The 8,446-nt window shown below is 54.8% G+C and overlaps 1 long non-coding RNA gene across 3 annotated transcripts; it reads left to right on the top strand.

Moving 5' to 3' along the window:
• Positions 1-2: 2 nt before the first annotated feature.
• On the top strand, positions 3-4,937 carry LOC110146418 (uncharacterized). Of its 3 annotated transcripts, XR_011492412.1 has the most exons (4): positions 3-304; positions 435-2,415; positions 3,405-3,539; positions 4,280-4,937. It is a non-coding gene; the product is annotated as an uncharacterized lncRNA (long non-coding RNA). The 3 variants fall into 3 exon arrangements; XR_011492414.1 differs by lacking the exon at positions 3,405-3,539 and having other exon boundaries at positions 4,280-4,936; XR_011492413.1 differs by lacking the exons at positions 3,405-3,539; positions 4,280-4,937 and having other exon boundaries at positions 435-3,273.
• Positions 4,938-8,446: the final 3,509 nt, after the last annotated feature.

The raw sequence follows: 8,446 nt of genomic DNA, 5'->3' as shown, positions 1-8,446 counted from the left end.
CCTATGCTCGGCTCAGGCTGCTCAGTCGTCGGAAACCCAGAGAAGTCTTGATGGCCTCGAGAAGTGTGACGTTAGCCTCACGAGATGAGTAAACAAAGGTGGTTGTTGAGGTATCCACTGCCGGACACACTGTTCAATCTCGTCTTAAACCCCACAGACAGGTGAAATGCACACCTGGATGAGTCACAGGACGGTCCTGGAGCCCCAGAAGGTCTTCAGGACCCTACGTCTGTGGGGTCTAGGACCACCCTAGTGAGGGACACTCCCAGCCCCTGCCCCCTGAGGGGAGTGGGGCGGAGTAGAGGTGTGGCTGAGCAGGGCCCCCTCCCTCAGACGGGCGACAGGAGGAGGGTCTCTCTGTGGGGGGGGCGGGGGTGGGATTTCTGTCATGACCCCAGTGTCCCTCCAAGCACAGCTGTGACTTTTTCCACCAGAGAGAGAGGCCTGGCTCCCACCCACCCCAGAGGAGGACACATCGTGGAGTGGCTTTGGGCAGTGGGCCCCAAAGGGAGTGACTGGTGACAGACGTGACCACGGTCTTGCCCGGGAGAGACCAGGCGACCTGAGTCGTTGCAGGCAGCCTCCTGAAGGACACAGCACCTGCCGAGGGCCCTTTCCTTATACCTCTCAGTGCTGAGGTCTCAGGGGCCTCAACTGGTCAGGGAAGCGGGCCAGAGTCCTGAATGTCTGTGCTGGTGAGCAGTGACCACCACCGCCGTGAGCAGTGTCTTTTATTCTGCGACTTCCTCCTTCCTCATTTCATTCTCTTAAGTGATGATAGTGGTGACTTTTGCAGTTGCTTTATTTTTAATTTGGGGGGTGGTGGGGATCGGGCAAGGCTAAGTCAGTTTGATCAGTCCTCAGACTTGGTGGGGGAGGACCCTTAACTGGTCCCTGAAATTCAGAGCTAAAGTTCTGGTTTGCTAGATTCTGGTTGAAGCTTGTTCTGCTTAAGGAGCCAGATCTTGTGCAGCTGTGAAACAGAACCAAGTTATAAATCACACAACGTAAGTCTCCAAAAACCACAAACAGGCTATTTCCATGGACGCCCAGGCATCCATCAGAACACACAGCCTCACTTAGAGGAGAACAGGCCCTGGGAAGCTGGCCACCTTGGATGAGGGCAGAGTCCTCCACTCTCTTCACAAACACCCCAAACAGTAAATCTCACTGTGGCGTGAGACAAAGTGGGATAAGCTCCGACCTCCTGTGTGACTACGAACCCTAGCCAGCTGGTGGGGGTGGTTGCCGTTGTGCCCGATCCTGACCTCTGACCCTCACTGCCACCTGCTCTGAGCTCCAGGAGGTGAATTCTCAGTGACTATCTATGGCAAGGGGTATGGGTAAAGGGGATGATGGCCATCAGCTTATCACAGAAACCTCGGGTCAGAGGTGGCGATGAGCCCAGCTGAACCATGGGGCCCTGAGCTGGCCCAACCTCGCCAAACGCTTCACCATCTTCTCCCAGTTTCTCATCTGTGAAACAGGGATAAGGAGCTGTTTCAAGGAGGAGAGCCCTCCTGGCCACACCACCCAGGCCTGGCTGCCTCCACAGCTGTGGGGCTGTCGTACTGGACAGCCAGCAGCACCCAGGGCTCAGAGCAGGAGCCTAGGAGTGTTTGCACGGGGGCAGATGGACAAGACAACCTAGGGATGAGCCCCAAGATGCTGTCTTGACAGTAAGTTTTGCTCACCGCCCACGAGGGGCTGATCCTCCTACCAAACTCACAGGGAAACAGCTTCTGGCAGGCGCCTGCCCGAGTGGAAGGACAGAGACCAGACCCGAGCAGCCCACCCGGGGACCCCCACCCTTCCCGCTCAAGCTCCACTGCAGGGATTCCCCCCTCCCCGGGCCGGGTCAGGCTGGGCTCCACCTGCTGTAGGAGCCACGTCTGAGGGCGCAGGACTGTCTCTCCTGGCGGCCCGTCCCCACCCCACGCAGATGTTTCCTGCTGATGCTGCACATTTCTGCTTTAATGTGAGGCCTGCCCAGCACTGAGCACGTGGTGGAAATATGCCGACACAGCCATTTATCTCCCTGTGTCGCAATTCACCCTCTCAGGGCAAAGTTCCAGCTGATGCCTCCAGAGGCGCCGAGGCTGAGCTAGAATCTCGGTTCTCCAAGGACCCGGGCGGCCCGGAACCCAGGGTGCGGCAGGAAAAGCGGTTGGGAGTGACGCATCGCAGGCCAGGGGAGCCGTCTGACCACAGCCGCTCAGAGGATGTGAGACATGAGGGCACTGCAATAGCCCTGCGCCTGCAACAGGGGGACGAGCACGGCTGGCCCTGCCGGGGGCGTTGCCCCCACGAAGGTGGGAAGCAGCTGAAGGACCCGTCCCAGAGCCCTTGGGCTGCTGCTTCATCCTGAAGACTTAGAAGGTGGCAGCGGTCGCCCCCCCCTGGGTTTTGCCAGAGGTGAGAGCGTGTGGAACGGAACGCAGAGCCAGAGGAGGAAACTGCCACCATGGAGGCGGGGCCCCAATGGGCAGGTTCCCCTGAGTCTGATCCCGAGGGTGGCATCCGGGTGACACCCTTTTTCCTTGGGCTTCTCAGAATTTAGCTCCACACGCCACCACCAGCCCTGGGCCAGCCCCTATTTTCTCTGCCTTGTTCACCAACTGCACTCCAGTCAGCTGATCCGTACCCTTGACCTTGATCAAGCCCACAGATGGTGGTACACTGGCCAAGCCTCTGCCAGGGGTTCCACATCCCCCCCACCTGACAGCCGAGGTCTCTCTAAGATCCGACCCCTCCCCTTGGATGGCAGGTTGCTCCTTTTGCAGCTTCGACCTTGGATGTCCAACTCCTTGACTGGACTGCTCTTCACCCCTACCCACCCCTATCTCCAGTCACTTTCTCAGTGAGACCCGCCCCACTACTTAAATCGTAACACCCCCCACACATACCCTCCCTCCCCCCTTGAATTAATACACGGTGCAGCGTTCTCACTTATCCACCTCACAAACACGCACAGCAAAGCCAGTCTGTAAGCTCCATGGAGGCATCAACTTTTAATGTTTTTACTTTGAAAAATTTCAAACATAAATGCGAAAGTAGACAAAACAGTATGATGAACCCAACGCCCCATTACTCAGTTTCAGCAATGCTCAACCCTTGGCCTGTCTTATTCCGTCTGTGCCCCACCTTCGCACATACCACATTTGCCTGTAAATGCTGCCAAACTAGATGCACTTTTAAAGAATTTAACCACACTACCATTATCACCTAAAAATTTAATAGTCTTAAAACCAAATAAACGGCCCATGTCCAGAATTCCCCAGTTGTCTCATTTCATACAGCTGTTGTTTTTAAACATCAGAATCCAGAGTCTAAAAAAGGCAATGTGTTAATATGCCCCAAGCTTTATGAATAACACTCTCCTTCGTTTTAATTTCTTGTTGAAGGAACTGAGTTGCTTACCCCTGTAGAACGTACCACATCCTGGCTCCAGCAGGCTGTGTCCCTAGGTTGCCTGGCTATCCTTCTGTGCCAGTCTTTCCTGCAAGCCCGTGATGGACACAGAGATCAACCCACATCAGGTTTGCTTTTCAGCAAGAGCACATCCTCACTGGGCTTCCCGGCATGTCTCCTGGGGGCTTCCTCAAGGATGTTGCCCTTGCCTGAGGGCCCAGGGCTGTCCAAGGCTGCTTTTACCTTCCCCACCTCCCTGTATCTGTCGGCTGGGTGCTTGTCTAAGAGCCTTCTTGTCGACTGTGTGGTTACTGCTCATTCAGGAAAAGCAGGATAAATGCCTGCTGCTTTCTTTTACTTACCCATTTTTTTTGAGTAACGAATTGGTTTCCAGCATTTCCCAAAGGTGACCGAGAGCTCCTTACTTTTTTTTCCCCCTCCAAGTTTTCTTTGTTTTCTGGATAGTCAAGGACTCATGCACTGTAATTTATTTATCGTGTTTCAACCCATTTTGGTCACTATACTTCCTGATGCTCTCGTGTCCCACCTGTGGCCACGGGGGGCCCCTTCCCGTCAACTGTGTGTTGTTGGACCAGAGTCAGGATGGCCCAAGCTCACGTGGGCGCCCAACCCCGGCAGCCCAGGCCCCAAAGAAGGACCCGTGCAAGAGTGGGCTGTGGTCCCGAGGGGGCGAGCACGCATGTGAGAAACTCATTTCCAGACAAAGCCCCGTGCTGCTCCATGAGCTTGTATGGGGCTCCTGCAACGCTCTTTCTTCTGGAGGTAATAATGCTTGCTCTCAGCCCCTCAATATCTCCCCTCTCCCTTTTCAACCTGCTGTGACGGCCTGTTTTCCTGGTTGTTATAGGCTTTTTGGCTCTGAGGTCTTCACGGCTTCCCAAACCGGATCCTGAGGCCTGCAAGCCACCCTCGACACCTGCCCCAGGTCGCATGCTCCATGCTCTGCGCTTCTGAGCTTCTGAAATACTTCTAAAAGCCAAACAAAACCAGACACTGGCACTGCCTCCTTGATGCCATCCTGATGTGTCAGTTCACTCCTCCTGAAGGTGCCAAGGTTTCAGTCACGGGCGCCTACCCTCCTCCGCCACGTCTCCCCCTCACCTCCAGATTCCCATCATGCTGTCAGCCTCCAAGTCCTGTCCCAGGGACCCTCCTCTGCAGGTGTATTGGGTGTGCATCTGGGTGGACCCCTCGCCTCCTGTCTGGGCCCCCTCCTCCTCCATCAACTCCTCCACCGTGTTTTCCTGGTTTGGGAGTACCCTTGGTCACCATCACCACCACCACTCAATCCAAGCCATGCTCTTCACTCCATCAGTCCTCAGACCTCTGGACCCCCAGCCCCACCTCCATCCCCTCTTCCCAAATAAAGCAAAAACAATTTGCATCTACCTTCCAGCACCACCTTTGACAGAAGGACACACTGCTGTCCACAAGCAGTTTCCCCCATTTCATTTGCGGGAAGGACGTACCCATTCAGAAAGCAGACCTTTCTGCCTCCTCTTGGAGGATTTAAAATCCAAAATAATCTAAGAAAAGAGCTGGGCTCTACGGTATAGTTTCCTAGCACACTTACCGTTTTGGTTAAGCAAAATGCTCCAACACACATGCATGCTCCCTTACCTGCTGGCTAGTGAGAAAAGCCCAAAGCTGTCCTTTGTGCAGAAGCAGGCTCTCCGCTCCCCCAAAGTGAGGCTGTGTCAGGTGAGGCTCATTCAGTATAGACACGGGCCCCGTTCGGCACTCAGCTGAGATCATTTACCTGCGGACACGAGCACTACTCAGGTGAGGCTGTTCACCTGCAGCACGGGGTCCCCCCCTCGGCACTTGGCATGGCTTTCATGACATTTAGGTCCCACCTTCCTGTCTGCAGCTGCCCATCTACCTGGATTCCTAATCTGCATGCTCCTCTTCCCCTTCTCCTTTCCCTTGACATCTGCCTCTCCTTCTTTTTTGTCAAACAGCTTCATTGAGAGAGAGCTCACACATCATACAGCCCACCGTCTGAAATGTACAATTCAGTGGTCTTTAGCCCATTCACATGGTTGTGTGACCAGCACCTAATCTCAGCACATTTTCATCACACACCAGAGACCCCACACCAGCAATGGTCACTCCCAGTCTCCCTGCCCCCAACCACTGGCAAACACTCAGCTATTTCTTTCAGTGGATTTGCCTTTTCTGGATATTTCACATAAATGAATTGGCTCTTTTTCACTGAGCATCATGTTGTCAGGGGTCATGCACGTTGCAGTCTGGTTGGCAATTCATTCCCTTTGCGTGACTGAATAACTGTCCACCTTGTGGACAAACCATGTTTTGTTTACCTTTTTGTCCACTGATGGACATTTGGATTGTGTTATTATTCCTAATGGCTTCCCAGATAGCACCGTGGTAAAGAATCTATCTGCCAGTGTAGGAGATGCAGGTTCTACCCCTGGTTTGGGAAGATCCCCTAAAGAAGGGCCTGGCGACCCACTCCAGTATTTTTGCCTGGAGAATCTCATGGACAGAGGAGCTTGGTGGGCTACAGTCCATAGTGTTGCAAAGAGTCGACCTGACTGAAGCGACTTAGCACTCACACATACATTACTCCTGATAACACTTTGGGATTAGTATGAATAATGTCGTGAACAAGGTTTTGTGTGGATGTAGGTTTTCATTTCTTACAGGCTTACCCCTAGGAGTGGAATTGTTGGTCCCATGGTCACTCCATCTAACACTTTCAGGAGTTGCCAGACTGTCTCCCACGGCCGTGACCAGGGCTCCCATTTCCCCGGCTCCTCCCTCGCCAGCACTTGTTGTCCTCTGTCTTTCTTTGTAGCCAGCAGGCTGGTGAGGACCTGCGTCCACTCCACTCTGCCCTCAGCGGCTCCCTCTGCACTACCCAGCTGTGCTCGGCCTCCCGAGCCCAGGTCTCCACCTCGGGGAGGCAGGAGCCTCCTTGCCTCTCCGCCTCCCCACGGGCCTGCCCCTCTGCTTCCACTGGGGCCTCAGGATGCTCCTTTCTGCTGCCTGTCCTGTGACCCCTCCCCCACACAGCAAACTTTTCCACATTTCTTTGTTAAAATAATTAAGTATGAATATTAAGAACGTGTTTTTACGCCAAGTGCACTGTAATAACAGTTGATGGGGGGAAGGCTCAGTGCTCCTCTGAATCCCAAGCTTCACAAACCTGGTTTCCCAGCACCGCTGGGGACTGAGGACAGGCCTGGGAAGGATCACCCTGGCTCCAGAACATTCTCCCTGTCCTGCTCCTGCTGTCCCGATGGCTTTTCCTGCTCTTTCCTGGTTCTTCATCTTGATGTTCCTCGTACCTCCCACACCTCCCCATTTCTAACAGGACAAAACCCAAACCTGTTTGCCAGCTGTTGCTACAGGGCTTCATGATGGCTCAGGGATAAAGAACCTGCCTGCCAATGCAGGCGACACTGAAGACATGGGCTTGATCCCTGGGTCAGGAAGATCCCTTGCAGGAGGAAAAGACAACCCACTCCATTATTCTTGCCTGGCAAATCCCATGAACAGAGGAGCCTGGCGGGCTACAGTCCAAAGGATTGAAAAGAGTCGGACACGACTGAACGACTAAGCATACATGCTGCAGAACAAGAATTAGTGACTTAAAACACTATGAAGCACTTACTAGCCTCATAGAGTCTATGGATCAGGAATTTGGAAGCCACAAAGCTGTGTTGCTTTGTGGTCTCAGCCCGTCTCACCTGAAGTCTTGACTGGGGCTGGTTGTTCCCCTGCCAGGGTGGCCCTTTGCATGGCTGGGGGCTGTTACTGGTTGTTGGTGGAGGCCCATTCCCCCAGGACAAGTCTCAGGCTTCTAGAACGTCCTCTGACCCTGGCAGCTGGCTTCCCCCAGAGTGTATGTTCCTTGGGAGAATGGCCCTTCCTCTGGCCAAGCCCCAGAGAGCACACAGCATCCCATCCTCCACCTTCTGCTGATGTATCAGACCACGAAGTCCAGCTCGCACTCAAGGGTGAGGGATTGGTCCCCACCTTCTGCACAGAGTAATGTAAAAAAACCTGCAGGTGTTTGCGCAACCATAATGCCGACATCCAAGGCCCCACAGCTGGTCCCGCTGCTTAAGGAGATTCACAAGAAATAACAAGCTAAGGTTTCTGACAAGTCCTGCAGGTAGGAAACCTGCTTGACTTTTGTTCAATTCCAAGGTCTCCAAGGAAGGACGGGCATGACTGCAGTGGGGCTGGTGTGGGCCTGCCCTCCCCGGCCTCCACGAGATGGTGCCCACCCTGAAGGGTGAGCGGGCACTGCCCCCTGGCCAGTGCTGCCCCCAGTCAGCATGGGGTCCAGCGAGAGCTGGGGTCGGCATTTGTTCTGTTTGCCCTTCTTGGCCTTTTCTCAGGCTTGGCGCCTCCTTTTTCTCATGTTTGGTCAACAGTCCTCTGCTCCCATCACAATTTTCTCAGTGTTTGCCCACCAGGGCTGCCTGTCAACTGTAAGAGGGCCCACAAAGCCGCCGGGTGCTGTGAGGCCACAGTCGTCCAGGGGCCCTGGCTGCCCCCACACACATTCTTCACCTGCCTTTAATTTACTTTTGACACCAGGGGTCTGAAGTCTCCGGTCCCAGAGGCCCCTCGGGTCCCTAGCTCCACAGCAACCCCACACGGGTTCCCGAGCTAACGAGAGCTCTGGAGTGGCATTGGGAGGGGCCGCTGCCGTGGAGACAGCCGGCAGTCACCCAGTTACCACGACGGCCGGCCGCGCCCCGGGTCGGCTAAGGGAGTCATCTAGAAATATCCTGCTCATCTTGTTTGCACCGAAACTCCGCAGTCAGAGCTCTGCCCCTGAGCTAAACCCCCACAGCGTCACACAGAAGGTCTGAACCGAGCCCCTTGCCCAGCTCCGCAGCCAGAAGGCCTCCAAGGCAGGCCCCTCCCAGCCCCTGTCCACCACAGGGACTTGCCCTGAGCCTGGAAGGACCCCCACAGAGCTTCAGGAAGGGGAGGGCTCAGGGCAGTGTGGGCCCTGGATGGCAGGGCGATG

Source organism: Odocoileus virginianus, chromosome 17, assembly GCF_023699985.2.
Source record: "Odocoileus virginianus isolate 20LAN1187 ecotype Illinois chromosome 17, Ovbor_1.2, whole genome shotgun sequence".
Classification (NCBI taxonomy): domain Eukaryota; kingdom Metazoa; phylum Chordata; class Mammalia; order Artiodactyla; family Cervidae; genus Odocoileus; species Odocoileus virginianus.
Note: the sequence above shows the minus strand (reverse complement) of the source record. Positions and strands in the feature narration are given on the sequence as shown.